Source organism: Trachypithecus francoisi, unplaced genomic scaffold, assembly GCF_009764315.1.
Source record: "Trachypithecus francoisi isolate TF-2019V2 unplaced genomic scaffold, Tfra_2.0 Lachesis_group11, whole genome shotgun sequence".
Taxonomy (NCBI): Eukaryota; Metazoa; Chordata; class Mammalia; order Primates; family Cercopithecidae; genus Trachypithecus; species Trachypithecus francoisi.
The window spans coordinates 120,070,214-120,090,126 of record NW_022681456.1 but is presented as its reverse complement, the minus strand read 5'-3'; the positions used below and the strand labels follow the sequence as shown (position 1 = coordinate 120,090,126).

Below are 19,913 nucleotides of genomic sequence, written 5' to 3'. Positions count from 1 at the left end.
ATGCTGGGCCACCTCGCAAGTTTCTCTTAGTGGGATAGCAAAGCAGGCCGAGGCCAGACCCAGGCTGCTGTCTGAAGATGGGAGAGTCAGGGCGCGGACCTGGCTTCAGTACATAGTATGCAGCAAACTCAGCCATTTAGATGCAGGTGGAGTTGGAGCCAAGCACAACTCGATGCCTCCGAGGCGTAACCCCTCACTAGGGGTTAAACACATCTCATCAACAGAGCCGGAGCAGCCCTACTTGAATGGGCTGTGTGACCACATGCGTGTCGTTTGGGCTCTCTGCGCCCCTGGTTCCGTAATGTGGAACAGGGAGGTAAAGGCCTAGCTTTGACGTTAGCTATAAAGCCCGGGAGATAGCGGCTGCCTGCAGGAGAACCTGGCCAACATTAACCATGGCTATGGAGACTCTCTTGGCCTTAAGTGAGAAAAGAGGTCATGCGCCCAAATCCAGAGCCTTCTTTCCCATTCTCCTTTGAAGAGAACACTCTTCACGTAAAAAGAGAGAAGAAGAAACTCAAGATTTTTTCTTCTTTCCTTCTAGAACCACTTTTAGAAGACCAGTTAGGGTCTCAAACTTGGAAGTAATGTATCCATAATTTGTCTAAACTGATGCTTCTATTAAGGCAATGGAAGGTAAGATGGAAGATGCCTCTATTGAGGTAAATGGAAGAGAAATTATCCATGGTCTGCATTCCAGCTTGCCACTGCAAAGTGATTCCCTCACACACACTCACACACAGGACACTGCAGCCTGGCCCACTGAGTGAGGCCCACACATGCACACACAATCACACACACAATCACATTCACACTCATACACATCACACAGAATCACACACACAATCACATTCACACTCACACACATCACACACAATCACACACACAATCACATTCACACTCATACACATCACACAGAATCACACACACAATCACATCACACTCATACACATCACACACAATCACACACACACAATCACATCACACTCATACACATCACACACAATCACACACACACTCACATTCACACTCACATACATGCACACACAATCACACAATCACATTCACACTCATACACATCACACACAATCACACACACACAATCACATTCACACTCACATACATGCACACACAATCACATTCACACTCATACACATCACACACAATCACACACACAATCACATTCACACTCACACACATGCACACACAATCACACACACAATCACATTCACACTCATACACATCACACACAATCACACACACAATCACATTCACACTCACACACATGCACACACAATCACACAATCACATTCACACTCATACACATCACACACAATCACACACACACTCACATTCACACTCACATACATGCACACACAATCACACAATCACATTCACACTCACACACATCACACACAATCACACAATCACATTCACACTCACACACATCACACACAATCACACACAATCACATTCACACTCATACACATCACACACAATCACACACACAATCACATTCACACTCACACACATGCACACACAATCACACACACAATCACATTCACACTCATACACATCACACACAATCACACACACACTCACACAATCACACACACTCACACTCACATGCACACTTACACCTCTGGTTGAAGGGGAAGGGCAGCATTGCTGCTGAACTGAGACACCATTATGTAACGCCTGCTTTTTAATTATGGGTAATAAGCCAACTATTAATCTATCCCATAAACCAAAGTGTAAGTGTGGTTGAAAGTATTAATGCCACAAAAGACCAGGCTGTGGACTGACTGGGGGCTTCTTTCAACTTGCAATTCTCTTGCCTCACTCCCAGGGCAACTAGAAGTCCTAAAAAATGTCAAATCATCATCCACTCATTAACACTGAGTGAGCAGCCAAATACACTGCCATCCTGTGTGAGACTCAAAAACCCACAAGATGTCCTCGCCCTCAGGACATTAACATACAAGCGAGTAATGAAGAACACCTTAAAAAAGAAGGAAATTTTGACACCCACTACAACAGGGATGGACCTTGAGAACATGATGCTCAGTGAGATAAGCCAGACACAAAAGGACAAATACTGAATTATTCTGCTAACGTGAACTGCCTAGAGTAGTCAAAGTCATAGAGACAAAGCAGAATGGTGGCTGCCTGGGGCTGGGAAGAGAAGGGAATGAGGAGTTGATATTTAATTGGTACAAAGTTTCAGTTTTGCAACAAGTTTTCTGCAGATGAATGGTGGTGATGTTAACACAAGAATGTGAACGTGCTTAACACTACAGAACCGCCAGTGTGGGGCTCATGCCTGCAGTCCCAGCAACTCATGAGGCTGAGGTGGGAGGACGGCTTAAGCTCAGGAGGCTAAGGCTATAGTGAGCTGTGCTCATGCCAGGACACTGCAGCCTGGCCCACTGAGTGAGACCCCGTCTCTAAAGAGAAAACTACACAACTGTACACTGAAAAATGGCTAAGATGGGCCGGGCGTGGTGGCGCTCGCCTGTAATCCCAACACTTTGGGAGGCTGAGGCGGGTGGATCACGAGGTCAGCAGTTTGAGACCAGCCTGGCCAACATGGTGAAATCCCGTCTCTACTAAAAATACAAAGATTAGGGGGGCATGGTGGCGGGCGCCTGCAGTCCCAGCTACTTGGGAGGCTGAGGCAGGAGAATGGCGTGAACCCGGGAGACGGAGCTTGCAGTGAGCCGAGATCGCACCACCACACTCCAGCCTGGGCGACGGAGCAAGACGCCGTTTCAAAAAAAAAAAAAAAAAGGCTAAGATGGTTCACTTTATGTCATATGCATGTTACCACACTTTTTAAAAGACAAAACAGAACGAAAAAATTCCACAAAGTTAAGAGGTAAGGAATGCAGCAGGGACCATGAGATCCGGCAGTCGTGGAAGTCAGGGAAGTCTTCCTGGAAGAGGACAAGTTTATGTGGCTGTCACACCCCTTTTAATACAGCAGGCAGTCCTGTCCACCTATAGAATGAAGTCCAGCAAAGTGTGAAGGCTGTCCTGAAACCTAATGCCGTCTATGGGAATCAAGGGCCAGGCCTCAACTGTCTAGGCAGCCTCATCGGGAAGGCATAGCATGGTGCGGCTATTGTGACCATGTGACCCATATTCTGAGATCCAGTTCCTCTGAGGATGAAGGGGCACTGTTGACAATCACAGTGGACAACAGCATATGGTCTCCTGGGATATAGCAGAAAGAGCCCAAACTTAGGAACGGGCAGACCTGGTTCCAAATCCTAGCTTAGGACACACTTGGGCAAATGCCTTTCTGCCTCTGAGCCTCCGTTTGCCCTCTGTACAGTTTTTATCTCATAAGGTTATTATGAGTATCAAAAATAAGATGAGCAAAACTCCCAGTCCAAGGCCTGACAAGTCCTAAATATTATTAATAAAAGCCTATAATCTTACCTGCAATTCTGAAATCCAAAAACCTCTAAAAACTGAAAGCTTTCTAAACTCATTTGGTGGCTAAACCAGACTGCAACGAATGCATGGCTCTACATCCCACTTAGTGTAATTCACTCTTATTTTTCTCCACAGAAATCTTTATGTGTTTGATGACAGGCTGCTGCTCCAGTCCCTGCTGGGAGTGGTGTGAATATACTGTGTGTGTGTGTGTGTGTGTATATATATACACACAGTATATTCACACAATGTGTGTCTATGAATAGATATATGTATCTATATATCGATATATAGATACATGTATGTATGTATGTGTGTATACATATATGTATGTGTATATATGTGTGTGCATGTATCTATCTATATATATGTATTATCTTTCTGAAGTCCAAGGTTTCCATATTAGGCTGGAAGGATGGGATCTCTTAATTACGGCTATCAGTGTCCTATGGAGATTTAAATATCTTGTCATCTCTAGATACAGTTATGGAGAATGAAATTTAGTGAAAAATTGCATGTTTCATTTTTTAAAAGGCAGTGCATAAAATAATGTTCCTATTTGTTTTTTAAAATATGTATACACATATATAAGCTCGTCTAGGCATGGACCATCTCAGGAAGCAGCTCTGAGGTTGGTGACTGGTTGCTGGGAAACTGAGGTCAAGAGACAGAAATATTCAGATTTTATTGTGTACCTTCTTATGCAATGTGAAATTTGTATGCCATATATAGAATAATTTTTCAAACATTAAACTAAAAAGTTAAAAGACATTTTATACCCATTAGGGTAGCTAATATTTTTTCCTAGAAGAAGAGAAAATAACGAGTGTTGGTGAGGATGTGGAGACACTGGAACCCTCATGCACTGTGGGTGGGAGGGTAAAATTGTACAGCTGCTATGGAAAACGGTGTGCAGGCTCCTCAAAAAGTTCAACCTAGAATTACCGTCGGATCCAGCAAGTCCACTTCTGAAAATACACCCAAAAGAATTGAAAGCAGGAATCTAAGAGACATCTGCACACTCATGTTCATAGCAACATTCTTCACAAGAGCCACCAAATAGAAGCAACCCAAATGTCCATCGGTGGATGGAGAGATAATGAAATGTTAGGCTACACACCACAGAACACTATTCAGACTGAAAAAGGAAGGAAATTCTGACACATGCTGTAACATGGATGAAACTTGAGGACATTTGCTCAGTGAACTAAGTCAGACACAGGACAAATACTGTCTGATTCCACTTATATGAGGTACTTATAGGAGTCAGATTCAGAGACAGGAAGTCAAATGGTGGTTGTCAGGGGCTGGAGGGAGGGGGCAATGGGAGTGAGTGCTTAATGGACACAGTTTCAGTTTGGAAAGATGAAAGAGTTCTGGAGATAGATGGCAGTGGTGATGCTTGCACAACCATGTGAATGGACTAAATGCCACTGAACTGTACATTTTAAATGATTAAAATGAGCTGTAAACCCAGCACTTTGGGAGGCCGAGGCAAGAAGATCATGAGGTCAAGAGATCGAGATCATCCTGGCCAACATGGTGAAACCCTATCTCTACTAAAAAATGCAAAAATTAGCTGGGCGTGGTGGCGGGCGCCTGTAGTCCCAGCTACTCGGGAGGCTGAGGCAAGATACTTGCTTGAACCCAGGAGATGGAGGTTGCAGTGAGCCAAAGCCGTGCCACTGCACTACAGCCGGGCAACAGAGCCAGACTCTGTCTAAAATAAAATAAAATAAAATGGCAAATGTTATGTGATGTGTTTTATGACAATAATAAAGTTAAAGGAGCAATTTCCTGCATGAAATATTCCTTGGGAATGCCCATGTCTCTGGAGCTGAACTTTCCTCTGAGCTGCGCAGGGTGGCAGTTGGCACAGGCTCAGGGGCCTATAAATAATGCATGATGACTCAGGGCCCATTGTCAGGGATTGCCCTCCAGGGCTCTGCAGGCCCTGCTGACCTCAGATTGCCCTTTGAGCAGGCTGGTTTGAGCCATGGAGGAGCAGAAGCGGGGCTTGAGTCTCACATGGACAGGCTGGTGGTGTCATGACATAAACGCACATTGCCAGGAGCCGGGGCCTGGTTATGGTGAGCAACAGACTCCTAGACGTGCCCCAGGGAGTCATCATCACAAGATGCTTGGATTGAGCCACTGGTGTCTCCATCAGGGTCCAGTCCTTCTGGGTAAGGGATGAGGGCCCCTGCTTCTCTTTGAAAGAAGTCACTTTCCAGCCAGGGCTTCTCTCCTGCAGGTCTAAAGAGGCAAAGATGGTAAAGCAGAAATGAGAGCTCCCTGCTCCCTTAATATCTTGACACCTGAGGTTCTCTTTTTGTCTTTTATCCCATTTCTTTCTTTTCTTAAATCAAAGAGGGGCTTTCTGGCGGAGTTAGAGGATTTGAACCATTTCTCTGCACCAACTGGCAATTTCAGCTTACTTTCTGGGGTTCTCCTTACCATTAAAATGTGGCCCACTGCGACCCTCAGATTTCAAATGCCCCTGCCCAACAAGGAAGCACAGCCACTGAGTCTTTCAGTTACTCTGGGGGAGATGGTCCCAGTCCCACCTCTAACGCAGCTCACACAGGCAGGTCCACGGGCTCCTCGCTTGTATCACAGACCAGGTCCCTCGGCAATTCCATGCACAGATCAGACAGGAAAACTGTGCCCAGCCTAGGACTTCAATAGTGGGGACTGTAATGGGGGGAACTGGCCACAGAGATGTTGAAGGAGCTGAAAAGTCAAATAGGATTCGTGAGGCAAACCAGAGAGACGTAACAGGAAGAAGTTTCTATCCACCCTGGGCTTGCAAAGAGAATGTTACCCAAACCCGAATCCCAGGCTGTCTGGTGGGAATTGGAAGTATGGAGGGAGGGGCCATCCACCCACAAAGGTTCAGTGTTAGGGGCCCTGACCAGGCCAGAGAGAGATGGAGAGACTCCCTGGCATCTCCCTTCCCCTAGCCATGCGGTTGATTCTTACTGACTCCCTTGGGCTGAGCCCAGCCAGGAGCAGGTGGCCAGGGATCCTGGGAAATGAAGTCTGCAGAAGACAGAGCACTGCAGTCCAAAGCAGAGCAGGGAATCCAGGAAAACAACTACAGTCCAGCAGTGGTGGCCGGGGTCATCCCCAACTCAGAAGGAATTTTTCCACTTTTTTTGTTCTGTCCTGGCATTTCTGTTTTAGATGCCTCATATGCAAACAAATTGAATTCAAAGTTTCACAGAATAGGAACATTTAAATCCATCTGGAAAGCTCACTTTGGAGCCTGTCAATCACTTCCAAATCTCCCAAGTAGATTTGTGTCCTCTGACTCTCCCCTGGCCAGACTGAGCGTCTCCACGGCCAACACCTGCTCTGCAAGGAGCAGGCTATCCTGGGCAGACGTGAGAGGCTGAGAAGCATAAGAAAGCCGGATTCCACCCTGTTTCTGGGGGAGGAGGCAGCTGCATAAGAGGTTTCCACGCCACCCAGGGAGAAGATGCATTATTTCCTCCACCCGGGCTGGGCTTCCAGGTACTACTGAGACCAGAGGTCACTGTGGTTCAGTGGGCTGAGCCATAGATTAGGATCTCAATGGTTCTATGTTTAAATCCATCCAACCTTGCATGACCTTGAGCCATACACAACTCTTAGGATGCAATCTGCTTTACGAGTTGAGAAAGACACGAGGAAGACATCAGTGAGGGACCCTGAAAGGTAAACGAACAATCCTGACGATGTCCAGCACTCACACCGTGCCCTTCCTCTGAGGCATGCCCTGAAGGACAATCTTGCTTGTCCTTGAAATTATCCTTGTGAGGCTGAGGTCAAGGATTCCCACTGCAGCTTGAGGGGTGAGGTTAAAAGTCTGCAATCCAGCTCCTAGGAAATATGTCAAATTAGATCTGGGATGAGCCTGTCAGTAGTAGATTAGATAGAGAACTTTTATGAAGTTAAGGGTAAACTGGCTGGTCTGGGTCTAGAACTGGGAATGGTGTCTAGCAGCACATGTTTGAGAACATGCAGCCAGGTTTGGTGTGTCATGGAGTGTGTGTGCACGCATGTGTGTGTGTGAGCGTGTGTATGTGGGTGTGTGTGACTGTGTGAGTGTGAGTGTGAGTGTGAGAGCATGTGCATAAGAGAACATGTGTGTGAGTGCGTGTATGTGTGTGTATGAGTGTGTGAGTGGGTGTGTGAGTGTGTGAATGTGTGTGTGAGTGTGTGGATGTGTGTGTGAGTGTGTGAGTGAGAAAGCATTGTGTGTGTGGGTGAGGGTGTGAATGTGTGAGTGTGTGAGCGTGTGTGTGAGAAACCATTGTGTGAGTGTGTGGGTGTGTGTGGGGGGGTGTGAATGTGTGAGTGTGTGTGTGAGAGAAAGCATTGTGTGAGTGTGTGGGTGTGAGTGTGTGTGGGGGTGTGAGTGTGTGAGTGTGTGAGCGTGTGTGTGAGAAACCATTGTGTGAGTGTGTGGTGTGAGTGTGTGTGGGGGTGTGAGTGTGTGAGTGTGTGAGCGTGTGTGAGAAACCATTGTGTGAGTGTGTGGGTGTGAGTGTGTGTGGGGGTGTGAGTGTGTGAGCGTGTAAGCATTGTGTGAGTGTGTGGGTGTGTGTGGGTGAGGGTGTGAATGTGTGTGTGTGAGAAAGCATTGTGTGAGTGTGTGAGTGTGTGGGTGTGTGTATGTGTGTATGAATGTGTGCGTGTGTGTGAGTGTGTGAGTGTGTGTGGGTGTGGGTGTGTGTGGGTGAGGGTGTGAATGTGTGTGTGTGAGAAAGCATTGTGTGAGTGTGAGTGTGTGGGGTGTGTATGTGTGTATGAGTGTGTGCGTGTGTGTGAGAAACCATCGTGTGAGTGTGTGGTGTGTGAGTGTGTGAATGTGTGTGTGAGTGTGTGGATGTGTGTGTGAGTGTGTGAGTGAGAAAGCATTGTGTGTGTGGGTGAGGGTGTGAATGTGTGAGTGTGTGAGCGTGTGTGTGAGAAACCATTGTGTGAGTGTGTGGTGTGAGTGTGTGTGGGGGGGTGTGAATGTGTGAGTGTGTGAGTGAGAAAGCATTGTGTGAGTGTGTGGGTGTGAGTGTGTGTGGGGGTGTGAGTGTGTGAGTGTGTGAGCGTGTGTGTGAGAAACCATTGTGTGAGTGTGTGGTGTGAGTGTGTGTGGGGGTGTGAGTGTGTGAGTGTGTGAGCGTGTGTGAGAAACCATTGTGTGAGTGTGGGTGTGTGAGTGTGTGTGGGGTGTGAGTGTGTGAGCGTGTAAGCATTGTGTGAGTGTGTGGGTGTGTGTGGGTGAGGGTGTGAATGTGTGTGTGTGAGAAAGCATTGTGTGAGTGTGTGAGTGTGTGGGTGTGTGTATGTGTGTATGAATGTGTGCGTGTGTGTGAGTGTGTGAGTGTGTGTGGGTGTGGGTGTGTGTGGGTGAGGGTGTGAATGTGTGTGTGTGAGAAAGCATTGTGTGAGTGTGAGTGTGTGGGTGTGTGTATGTGTGTATGAGTGTGTGCGTGTGTGTGAGAAACCATCGTGTGAGTGTGTGGGTGTGTGAGTGTGTGTGGGTGTGGGTGTGTGGGTGTGAGAGTGTGTGAGTGTGAGTGTGTGTATGAGTGAATGTGTGAATGTGTGTGTGAACGTGAATGTGCAAATGTGTGTGAGTGTGAGTGTGTGACTGTGTGTCTGTGAGAGTGTGAGTGTATGAGAGACAGTGTGAGTGTGTGAGTGCGTGTGTGAGTGTGTGTGTGTGACTGTGTGTGTATGTGTGTCTTTGGATACACAGACATCCTGGAGCATATGCACATTTCCTTTCTTGTTCAAATAAACCCTACAGATAAAGTGCTTTGACATCTGGTCTCTGCAGCCCTCCACAGGAGGCAGGGCAAGCACTACTAAGCCCACTACAAACAGGTCAGCTAAGGCTCCCCTCAGTGACTTGCCCAGGGTCAAGGAAGAATGAGCGACAGAGCCCCAAGCCTGTGCGCTCCCTTCTGTGCCAGGCTGCTTCTCCTGGGCATGGCTGTGCCTTGTGCATGGGACGTTTCTCCTTTGATGTGCCCTAGGTTTCTTAAGTAACTTAGATATTGCTCAGGTGGGGTGAGGGGAAAATGTATTTTCAGGTCATATTACTAGAAACAACATAATGTAGACTAACTGACATTGAAAACACATATTTATTTCGTACAATACTGGAGGTTTGGAGTCCAAGTTCAAAGTGTCAGCTGGATTGGTTCCTGGTGAGGGCTCTCCTCCTGGTTTGCAGGCAGCCACTTTCTCTTTGCATCCTCACCTGGTGGAAAGAGAGAGATAGCGTGATCTCCTTACCAGATCCATCATGAGGGCCCCGCCCCGTGACTTAATGTAACCCTAATTACCTACCAAAGGCCCATCTCCAAATACCATCACATTGGTGGTTAAGCTTCAACATAGGAATTTCGGGAGGACACAAACATTCTGTCTACAGCATGGGTGGAAACCCATATCTTCATCACCACCTGTGGTGACCACATACTGTAGCCATCAAGACAGTGGGCATGTTCTCCTTACAACTCGATCCAAATCCCATAGAAGAGGGAGCAGGGAAGGAGGGCAAAGCTGGGAGAGATGATGAATATTAAGAAGAGAATAGGGTAGCCAGATTTAGTAAATAAAAATATAAAATGCCTAATTCTGAATTTTAAATATAAAATGCCTAATTCTGAATTTCAGATGAAGAACAAATAATTTTTAGCTTAAGTATGTCCCGAACTAAGCATGGCAAAGGAGATGTTTATGCTAAAAAATTACGTATTATCTAATAATAAATTATTATTATTTTCTGCAATTCACATTAACTGGGCATCCTGTATTTTCATCTGGCAACCCTAAAAGAGAAGGACCAAAATCTGTTGAGTCAAGCTGGTGGATTCTAGGAGGGACTATTACTGGATTTCTGGACTGATGCTCGCTTTATAATACTTAACTATTTTTAGCCTCTTTCCTCCCTCCCTCCCTCTCTCTCTCTCTTTTTCTTTCTTTCCTTCCTTCTTTCTTTCTTTTCTTTTCCTTTCTTTCTTTCTGACCAGGTTCTCACTCTCTACTGAGGTTGGAATCCAATGGCACAATCTCAGCTCACTGTGGCCTCAACCCTCAGGATCATGTGATCCTCCCACCTTAGCCTCCTGAGTAGCTGGGATTACAGGTGCGCACTACCACGCTCAGCTAATTTGTGTATTTTTTGTAGAGATGGGGTCTCACTATGTTGTCCAGGCTGATCTTGAGCTCCTGGGCTCAAGAAATCTGCCTGCCTCAGCTCCCTAAAGTATTGAGAGTACAGGCATTAGCCACCACACCCAGAAACTTCTGTTTTTAGCCATGGTCTCTTTAGGTGTTCTCTATCACTCTAAATCAAAACTAGTCCTTAAACATACAGGGCTCGAAGTGTTGATCTCCTGGAGAGCCTAGTCACCTCCAAGCCATAGGGCTTACAGTAGGCTGTCCTCAAACAAGCAAGGAAATGATAGACTTTCTACCCCAACTCAGACCCAGGTTTCAGGACTCATTCTAGGGACAGCTGCAACTGCCAAGTAGACTGTGAGGAAACTTTCTCAGTGTTCTAGAAAAAAAAATGGAGGAGAAGGTGGGGAGGGGGAAGGAGAAAGAGAGTTAAAACAAAGAGAGAGACAGAGAAAATTAAAGATTATATCAAGCCTCTCCCATCTCCCTCCTCTCTCCCTGGAACACAGGAGTAAACGTTAAGAAGAGAAGGATGAGATTTCTACCCTAACTGAGGAAAACTACAAAACATGAGAGTTTGAAAAGACAGTAAGGAAGATAGAGGCCAATCCTGTAATTTTTCAGATGAAGAAAGTAAGGCCCAGGAAGAAGAAATTACTGTATTCAGATCACACAGTTTTAAGGATTCGAGCCAATACTGGATCCTAACCCAGGGTTTACTATTCTATGCAGTGTTCCATTATTCGTGGATTGCAACGATGAAAGAATGCTTAGAAATGATCTAGTTCAACCTCCTTACTTTAAAATAAGAAAAGATATATTGAGAGAGGTCAAATAATTTGCTCAAAGTCACAGTTGGCTTTTTGCTACCAATCCAAGCTTCTTTTCCCTAGTCTTTGCATATACACATAACAAAGTGTTGAATAATTTCAAAATTATTTCAAAAATTAACCCAGAGTAAATCTACTTATTCAGGAGAGCAGTGGAAATAGGAAATATAGCAAACATAAAAACACCTCATCCCTATGACTCAATTTATACGGGTCCATGAACAGTTAACAGTTTTCAACACCTAACACCTCTCTTCTTGTGCTAACTGGCAGCCAGAGTTATTTTGCAAAACTGTGTTTCCAAGTCCTCAAGAGGAATACACATGTAAGTATGCTTTAAATTTGCAAATGTTTTATCTTTGAGCTCCTTAAATGGTTAACACTATTAATCTTCATCTTTAAGCTGCTGTTAAGTTTGTTAAGTTTATACATATGTGTGTTTATCTACACAGAACTTTTTTCGGCTGGTCCTGTGACTCCTAGAACTGTATCCTTCCACCCACTATACATTTCCCTATGTAAATAATACTGGCTTTCACTCGTGATGGAAACAAAACAGAAGGAATGAGGTCAAGGAGGAAATAAATTTGGATAGAAAGAAGCCATCAAAACCCTGTGAATAAAAGTCACATGCAAGTTTTGGTGACTTGTAAGAGCACAGAGAGGAAAAAACAGGGATTATTCAGGAGCAGGCTCCTGTAGGGTAGAAGGAGCTGCACAGCGGGAGTCGGGGGCGGGCACAGGTGAGCACCAGGATGCACCAAGGACACTTGGGAAGTGCTGAGGGCCAGGCCACACTTAACTCAGGTCTGTGCCCTTCAGTGGGGAGAAGCCCCAGAGTGTTTTCACCCTGTGAATCTCCTCTGTGCAAGAAAAGACCAGTTGATGTCCTTGCAAACTTTCCTATTTGACCAGTTCATTCTTATTTCAAATTTTTATGTTATTATATTTTTTAGGGACAGGGTCTCACTATGCTGCCCAGGCTAGACTCGAACTCCTGGGCTAAGTGAGCCTCCCACCTCAGCCCCCTGAGTTGCTACCATGCCCAGCTTCCCAGTTCGTTTTTAATGAGGCCAAACACATTGGCCATGCAGCTCACACACAAAAGGGAATGTCTGTAGTTCTGGTCAGTCACAAACTCATTGTACTTTACAGAGGAAGCTCCATGCAGAATGTTCAAATATCTCCTCTAAAGGTTGATTCTAAGTACACAGAAGCAGTGTAGGCGCACAGATAGCTCAGCTGAGCACTCAGCACATCAAACAAGAAAGCATATGGTGGTTTTGCTCTACCCAGAGCAGAGGCTGATACAGAGGAGCAAGCCTGGACTTTGTCCTTGGGCAAACTGCCCCATTAGGGGAGGGAGGAACCCACTCTCCAGACTTTCTGGTTTGAAGCAGTGCCTGGGTCTGAGCAGAGCAAGGAACGCTTCCTGCTACAGCCAAACTAGACTAGCCTAGGCCCTGAGATCCATGACCTCACATGTGCCTTTTTCTCCAGGCACACTGGAAAGCTTAGTCCTCCCACCGTGACTGTCTGTTCCCGAGACAGTCCCTTTGCATGGAGAACCCTTGCCCATCCCACCCACCCCCACACCATAAAAAAAATTGCGGTCAGTATGGGTTCTACCTTCAATCTGGAGTCAGTCAGTGACCTTAAAATACCTGCCCAGCTGAATTTTAGTGTGAGAAGGTTTGAATGGATTTAGTGATCCTGCACTCCAACCTTGCCTATCTATTCATCGAAGTCCACTTCAAATACCACTTTATAAAGACATTGTGGTTCTTCCGTCTCCCAATTCATTGGTACTTTGGTGTTCTCTTATGGTCTGCATCACATTCAGTCTTGTATTAGAGCTGTTCGTGTACATATTTTCTGCCCTCACTCCAGGGCCAGATTAAAACCTATAAATCTTAAAATATTTTGGTCTCCTGAAAATTAAACGGTATCATTCATAGTTTCCACTATTAAAGATTTTATGCTTTTGGAATAAAATATGTCATTCTTCACCCCCCTCTCCCAAAAACCCCAAAACTTTGTTCCTCTGCTTTTCTAGTTTCCCGTGTGCTGCTTAGTGTGCTTAGTGGGTTTTCCAGCAGCCCTGATCCCAAGCACATGTGAGACCATGAGCATGTTCAAGACAAAAGTGTCCTTACTCCTCTTTATGAGACTGCTAAGATTAAACACAGAGCTCAGAACACAGTATGAACACAGTAAATGTATAATGAAATGAATAACGCTAGCATTCACTAATGAGCGCTCCTCAAATGATGAGCAAGAAGAAGTTGAAATGGTGCCATCCAAGGCTTCCCAGTGCCCCTGGAGACCACACAGGCCCCTTACACAGGAAATGACATGATTCCTGATAAGCAAGCAGTACACACTGCACAGCTTCCTTCCCTTCCTCCCCCTGCCAACTCAACACCTTTGGCAAACAGCCGCCTGCTGTCATCCTTCATTAGGAAAGCATTCATGAGACAACAGCATTAACAGTGCACGAACTAATGCTTCTTTGAATTTTTCTGGGGTCTGCTGCTGCTACTGCTAAAATCCACTTGCCTTCAGATAGTTTCTCAAATGACTTAAAAGCTTCTCTGCATTTGATCCGTGCAGCATCACTTTCTACTCCCCCAGTCAGAAACCAGAAGCCACCCACCACCGTTTCCTTCGTCCATGATAGTAGAAAGCTGCAGAGAACAGCTGGCCGCTGGGCTGCCAGGTTGTAGGCTGGGTAGGGAGGATCTATTGCAGGAGCATTGGAAAGCCTTGAGCACCCCGCCCTGCCTGTCCACACAGCAGTACCTTCACAGCCTTTTAGTAGTTCCGATCAGGTTTTTGCCTCTTAAAGCGGCCCCACAGACTAAAAGCCATCATCCGGAATTGGGAGTAAAAGTGCCCACAGGATATGAAGCGCTCTAAGAAAATTCAGCTGGGCAGGTATTTTAAGGTCACTGACTGACTCCAAATTGAAGGTAGAACCCGTACTGACCGCAATTCATCACACTTCTGTAACTTCAGAACTCACTGCTGGCTCATGGAGAAGGTTGCAATTGTTTTCAGTCTGGATATCTGAACATATTATTTAGAAATATTAGCTTATCCAGCTGCCTACGGAGCTTCCCATCTGGGCTTTCAGTTGCTACATTCTCGAAAGCCATATCTGACCCACACCTTACTAACACTATGTGCTTCTTCAGCATCCACCCAGTGTTACAGCTCTTTTAGAATTGGTCTAGCTGGTTTTCCAGTCTTCACTGGAAAGCCCTTGCCCCCAAATATAAAAAATAATAAACCATTCACCCCTAAACTTCAGGAGAGCTTCCAATCGTCTTTAAGCACTCATTTAAAAGAAAAGTCTTTTTTTCCCTTATAATAGTACTAAATCATTAGCAAATGATTCCCAAAACTATTTTTTTGAGTGCTCTCTTCTGTGTGAGAATGTAGGAAATGATGACCAAGTATATGAAGTTTTTGGTGAGCAGGGCAGGCCTGGTTGGTGATGTGAAAGAGTGTAACTATTTGTTACCTACCTAAGACCTGGAAGCCCCCTCCTCACTTTGAGTGGTCCCTCCTTTCTGGACCGAACCAATGTTCATCTTACATATGTTGATTGATGTCTCATGTTTTTCTAAAATATATAAAACCAGAGGCTGTGATCTGACCACCCTGGGCACATGTGGTCAAGACCTCCTGAGGCTGTGTCATGGGCGCACACCCTCAACCTTCACAAAATAAACTTTCTAAATTAACGGAGACCTGTCTCAGATATTCGGAGTTTGCAGTGGGGTGAAAGTGGGAGCAAAGAAAGTGGGAGCGTGCCAATCATTGTACTTGACCCAAGGTAACTCTCTTTTCAAGGCACTGTGTTGGGTTCCCACTGAATTATTTTACCACATTCGAAATCCCTCGTCAGAAATTCGATGTCTTTTATTATGATACATGAAATCATCTAATAAATCTCACTGCACACTGTTACTTTGATTTCTCCAATGAATCACACCTCTCAGAATGCACACCCTTGTATAGTCCCCTCTCATGGTGACAGCAGGCTTAGCCTTGTGACTGGCTTTGACAATGGGGATATTAGCAAGCATGATGCAAGAGGATTCTGATAAGCTTGATACTGTATTTATTTGCTGTGGGTGCCATAATAAATGATCACAAACTGGGGATCTTAAAATAGCTCCTTTGTCAGATGTTTCTCCGCAGTCTTCCAAGGCAAAAAGAAAAGAAAAAGAAAAAGAAATACACAGAGACACATACATATATGTTTCAGTTCAATAAGTTTTTGTTGTTTTTTGTTTTATTTTGTTTTGTTTCAGACAGAGTCTTGCTCTGTCGCCCACGCTGGAGTGCTGTGGCGCGATCTCAGCTCACTGCACCTCCGCCTCCCAGGTTCAAGTGATTCTCCTGCCTTAGCCTCCTGAGTAGCCGGGATTACAGGTGCGTGCCACCATGCCCAGCTAATTTTTGTATTTTTCTTAGTAAAGACAGGGTTTCACCATATTGACCAGGCTGGTCTCGAACTCCTGACCTCCTGATCCACCCACCTCGGCCTCCAAAAGTGAGCCAGGATTAGAGGCATGAGCCACCATGCCCGGCCTCAGTAAGTATTTATTTATTAAGTGTATAACACATGGCAGACACTGTGCTAGATACTAAAACTATAATGGCAAATAAGTCAATTCCTGTCCTCTGAATTGGTTACCTAGTAGAGGAGACAGACATGTAAACAAATACAGTGGAGACTGACATAGGCAATAATAAAACTATATACAAGAAATCGAATTAGTATGGATAATTAACAACTAATGGTTGAGAAGAGGTGTCAAGAAAAGCTTCTTAGATACAGTGACACCTGAGCAAGGTTTCTAAGGGTGCACTGAGGAAAGAGGTTCACAAATCAAGGGAGCATCATGCTGAAATGGTGGTGATGGAACGTGGTATATGCAGGCAACTACAAAAATTCACTTCTACTGATGGTTCAAGGAAGGAAGGCATGAATATGAGAATGGAGGTATGGACAGAGGCCAGGTCATGGTAAGTTAGAGAGCTTACTTAACCTTGTAGCAAATGAGGAGCCACTGGAGACTTTAAAGACAAATAAGGTAGTCATACTCTTGTTGTGAAAGATCATCTGGGTGGCTATGTGCAGGACAGATTACCAGGAACAAAACCAGAAGCAACAATGCCTGTTCAAGCCTGAATTCTAGTCACAGAAGTAAAGCTGGAGAGGAGGAAATGGATGTGAGCAATATCCAAAAGGAAAAATAATAACATACACATAAGGAATGGGGAAAGAGAAGAGCAAAAATAATTTCCTATTTCGCCTTCCCTTCTTCTGGAGTTGGAACACTCCAGTGGTGTGATGGGTGGCACTGGAGCTAAGGGGACAAGGCTGGCCCAGATGGGAAATTCCTTACATGCAGGAAGATCAAGTGAATGAGTCAACATATCAAGGAGAGTGGGAATGCAACTTCTCACTGTTGAAGAAAGGAGTTATAAATACGCGAAGGTGAAATTGTGATATTGGATTGGAATTGAAGGCATAGGTCTCAAATTATAGATTTTAAAGATAGGAGTGTGACAGATGACAGATAGAAAGGGATAGATAGGTAAATTGAGAGGCAGAAATGTATGAATGTGTTATATTTCCTAGTCCAGGAGCAATGACACCCCAGTTGCAGTGAGCATCCTAGCATTTAGATCTCAGTTTCTAAATACCTTTTTCCACTAAAAGGAACCAGGGCTCCTTGGAGAAATGTCTGCTTCCGGGGCTGGGGCAGGGAAAGAACAAGATGAGCCTGGAACTCTATTGTACTGAAAGTAAGGAAGCACTCAGATAATTATGAGGACATGTCTAAAGGACACAGGAGCCAGCTTCATGGGGTTCCAGTTGTCCACATCTGGGACATTTTGTGCATCAAAATAAAAAATGATAGTAACTGATTAGAGTCCATTGAAAAGTCAAATCTCACGAATCCATACTTATATGATACATGAATAAATACATATGAGAGAGAAGAGAGAGCTCTAATTTATAGTAGAATGCCAACTAATTAATGTAAATGTAATGATGGAATTAGAAAATTGTTATTATTACTACTCTGAGACAGGTCTTGCTCTGTCACCCAGGTTGCAGTGCAGTGGCGCAATCACAGTTCATTGCAGCCTCAACCTGCCGTGCTCAATCATTTCTCCCACCTCAGCCTCCCGAGTAGCTGGGACTTCAGGCACGTGCCACCACATGGCTGTTTTTGTATTTTTTGTAGAAACGAGGTTTCATCATGTCACCCAGGCTGGTCTCAACTCCTGGGCTCATACAATCCACCTCGGCCTCCCAAAGTGCTGGGATAACAGGCATGAGCCACCACACCCAGCCAGAAAATTATTATTTTGCAACCATTATAGTTATAATTAATTTAGATAGAATCATCATTGGATGAAAAAACTAGCAGGTGAAAATTTGATGAGGAAATGGATATAGTCTCAAAGTATCTCCCCCAAAATATTGAGTAAGTGCTTATTAGTAGTTTAGAAATACAAATTACTTCCTAGTTAGCTCTATAGTATAGAAACCTAGCCAATATCATCTTAACTGAGTGATAAAATATAATGTTATCTATAAACAGGATAAATCCATATTAAGCTACTCCTAACAAACTGAGAAAACACAACATCATTTCCATGAAAGTCCTGCCAAAAATGCACTACCCAAATCTGACAATGAGGAAACATCAGACAAACCCAAACTGAGGGACATTCTACAAAGTAATTAGTCTGTTCTCTTTAAAAACATCCAGGTTGTGAAAAACAAGGAAAGAATGAGAAAATGTTCCTGATTAAGGGAGACTAACAGAGATATAATGACTCAATACAACACATGATCCTGAGTTGGATTGTGGAATTATAAAGAACATATTGGAAAATTGATGAAATCTGAATGGAGTCTATGGATTGTGGCTATATTACATCAATGTTAAGTTCCTGATCTTTTTCATTGCTTTTTCCTTTTTTTTTTTTTAAACAGGGTCTCTGTCATCCAGGCTGGAGTGCAGTGGTACAATCCCGGCTCACTGCAACCTCCACCTCCTGGGTTCAAGTGATTCTCCTCTCAGCCTCTCAAGTAGCTGGAATTACAGGCATGAGCCACCACATCCCACATAATGTCCCGATCTTGATGGATGCATTCTGGTTATATAAATGTCCTCATTTTAGGGAAATACATGCCAAGGTAGTAAAAGCTCATGGCGCATCATATTTACAACTGCTCTCAGTTGGTTCAGAAAAAAATAAGAGCAATAATACGTATAAATGTGTAGATAGAATAAGACAAACGTGATAAAATGTTAAGAATTGGGGAATCCAGATGAAAGGTGTATGGAAGCTCTTCTGCTACTCCTGCAACTTTTTCATACATTTGAAATTGTTTCAAAATGAAAAAAAAAAGTATAAATATCCTAGAAAATGCAAACGCATCAGCAGAGATGGAAAGCAGGTCACTGGTTGTCTGAGTGGGGACGGGCCAGAGGGAAGAGGAGTCAGGATTACAAAGGGGACACAACAAGGGAACTTGGCAGAGAGGATATGAATATCCTTTTATTTTTTTTCTTTTTTAGAGACAGGGTCATGCTATGTCACTCAGCTCATAGCTCACTGCAGCCTCAAACTCCAGGGCCCACGGGATATTCCTGCTGAGGAACTGGGAGGGACTGCAGGCTCAGGCTACCACGCCTGGCATTTTTTTTTTTTTTTCCTTTGGATGGAGACAAGATCTCACTATGTTGCCTGGGGCTGGTCTTGAGCTCCTGGTCTCAAGGAAATCCTCCCATTTATGACTCCCAAAGCACTGGGATTACAGGCGTGAGCCACCACGCCCAGTCATGTTCATTATCTTGATTGTGTCAGTGGCCTCTTTGGTTTAAAAGTAGGTCAAAATTTACTATGTGGTACACTTTAAAAATCTATTCATAGGTTAAATAACATGAAAGAATTGTTTTTTAATTCCTAATATTTGCCTAGGGAATACAACCAACCTCTTCATCACATGAAGACATTTTTTTCATGCTTTTCCACATTTCTTAAATGACCTATCCCAGGAACTTCCTCCAACTTATCTACTCCTTCATATTCAAGAAGATAATGGAATTCCATCTTCCTCCATTAACTCCCCCTATACTGAAATCTGCTATATCTTTCATTCATTTGAATCTTATTGTTACAATACATACAATGGAAATCTACAATATTTTTATTGCTATAGTTATTTCAATTGTTATGTTTTCGGCTTATTTTCATATCAGAGTTGAATCAAGATGTTTAAGTCCCTGGAGAGTTAAGTATTTTGTAGGAGGAAGAATATCAAGGTTGTGAAAAAAAAACCTTGTTGTGGCTGAGAAACTGGGCTGGAGTCAGGAGGCTGATCATGGCCCCAGTTCTACCACTGACTAGCCATGTGCCTACGAT

General features: G+C 44.4%; 1 non-coding gene across 1 annotated transcript; it reads left to right on the top strand.

Moving 5' to 3' along the window:
• Positions 1 to 14,652: 14,652 nt before the first annotated feature.
• Positions 14,653 to 14,714, top strand: LOC117091200. The gene has a single exon (XR_004440309.1). It is a non-coding gene; the product is annotated as a U7 small nuclear RNA (small nuclear RNA).
• The last annotated feature ends 5,199 nt before the right edge of the window (positions 14,715 to 19,913 follow it).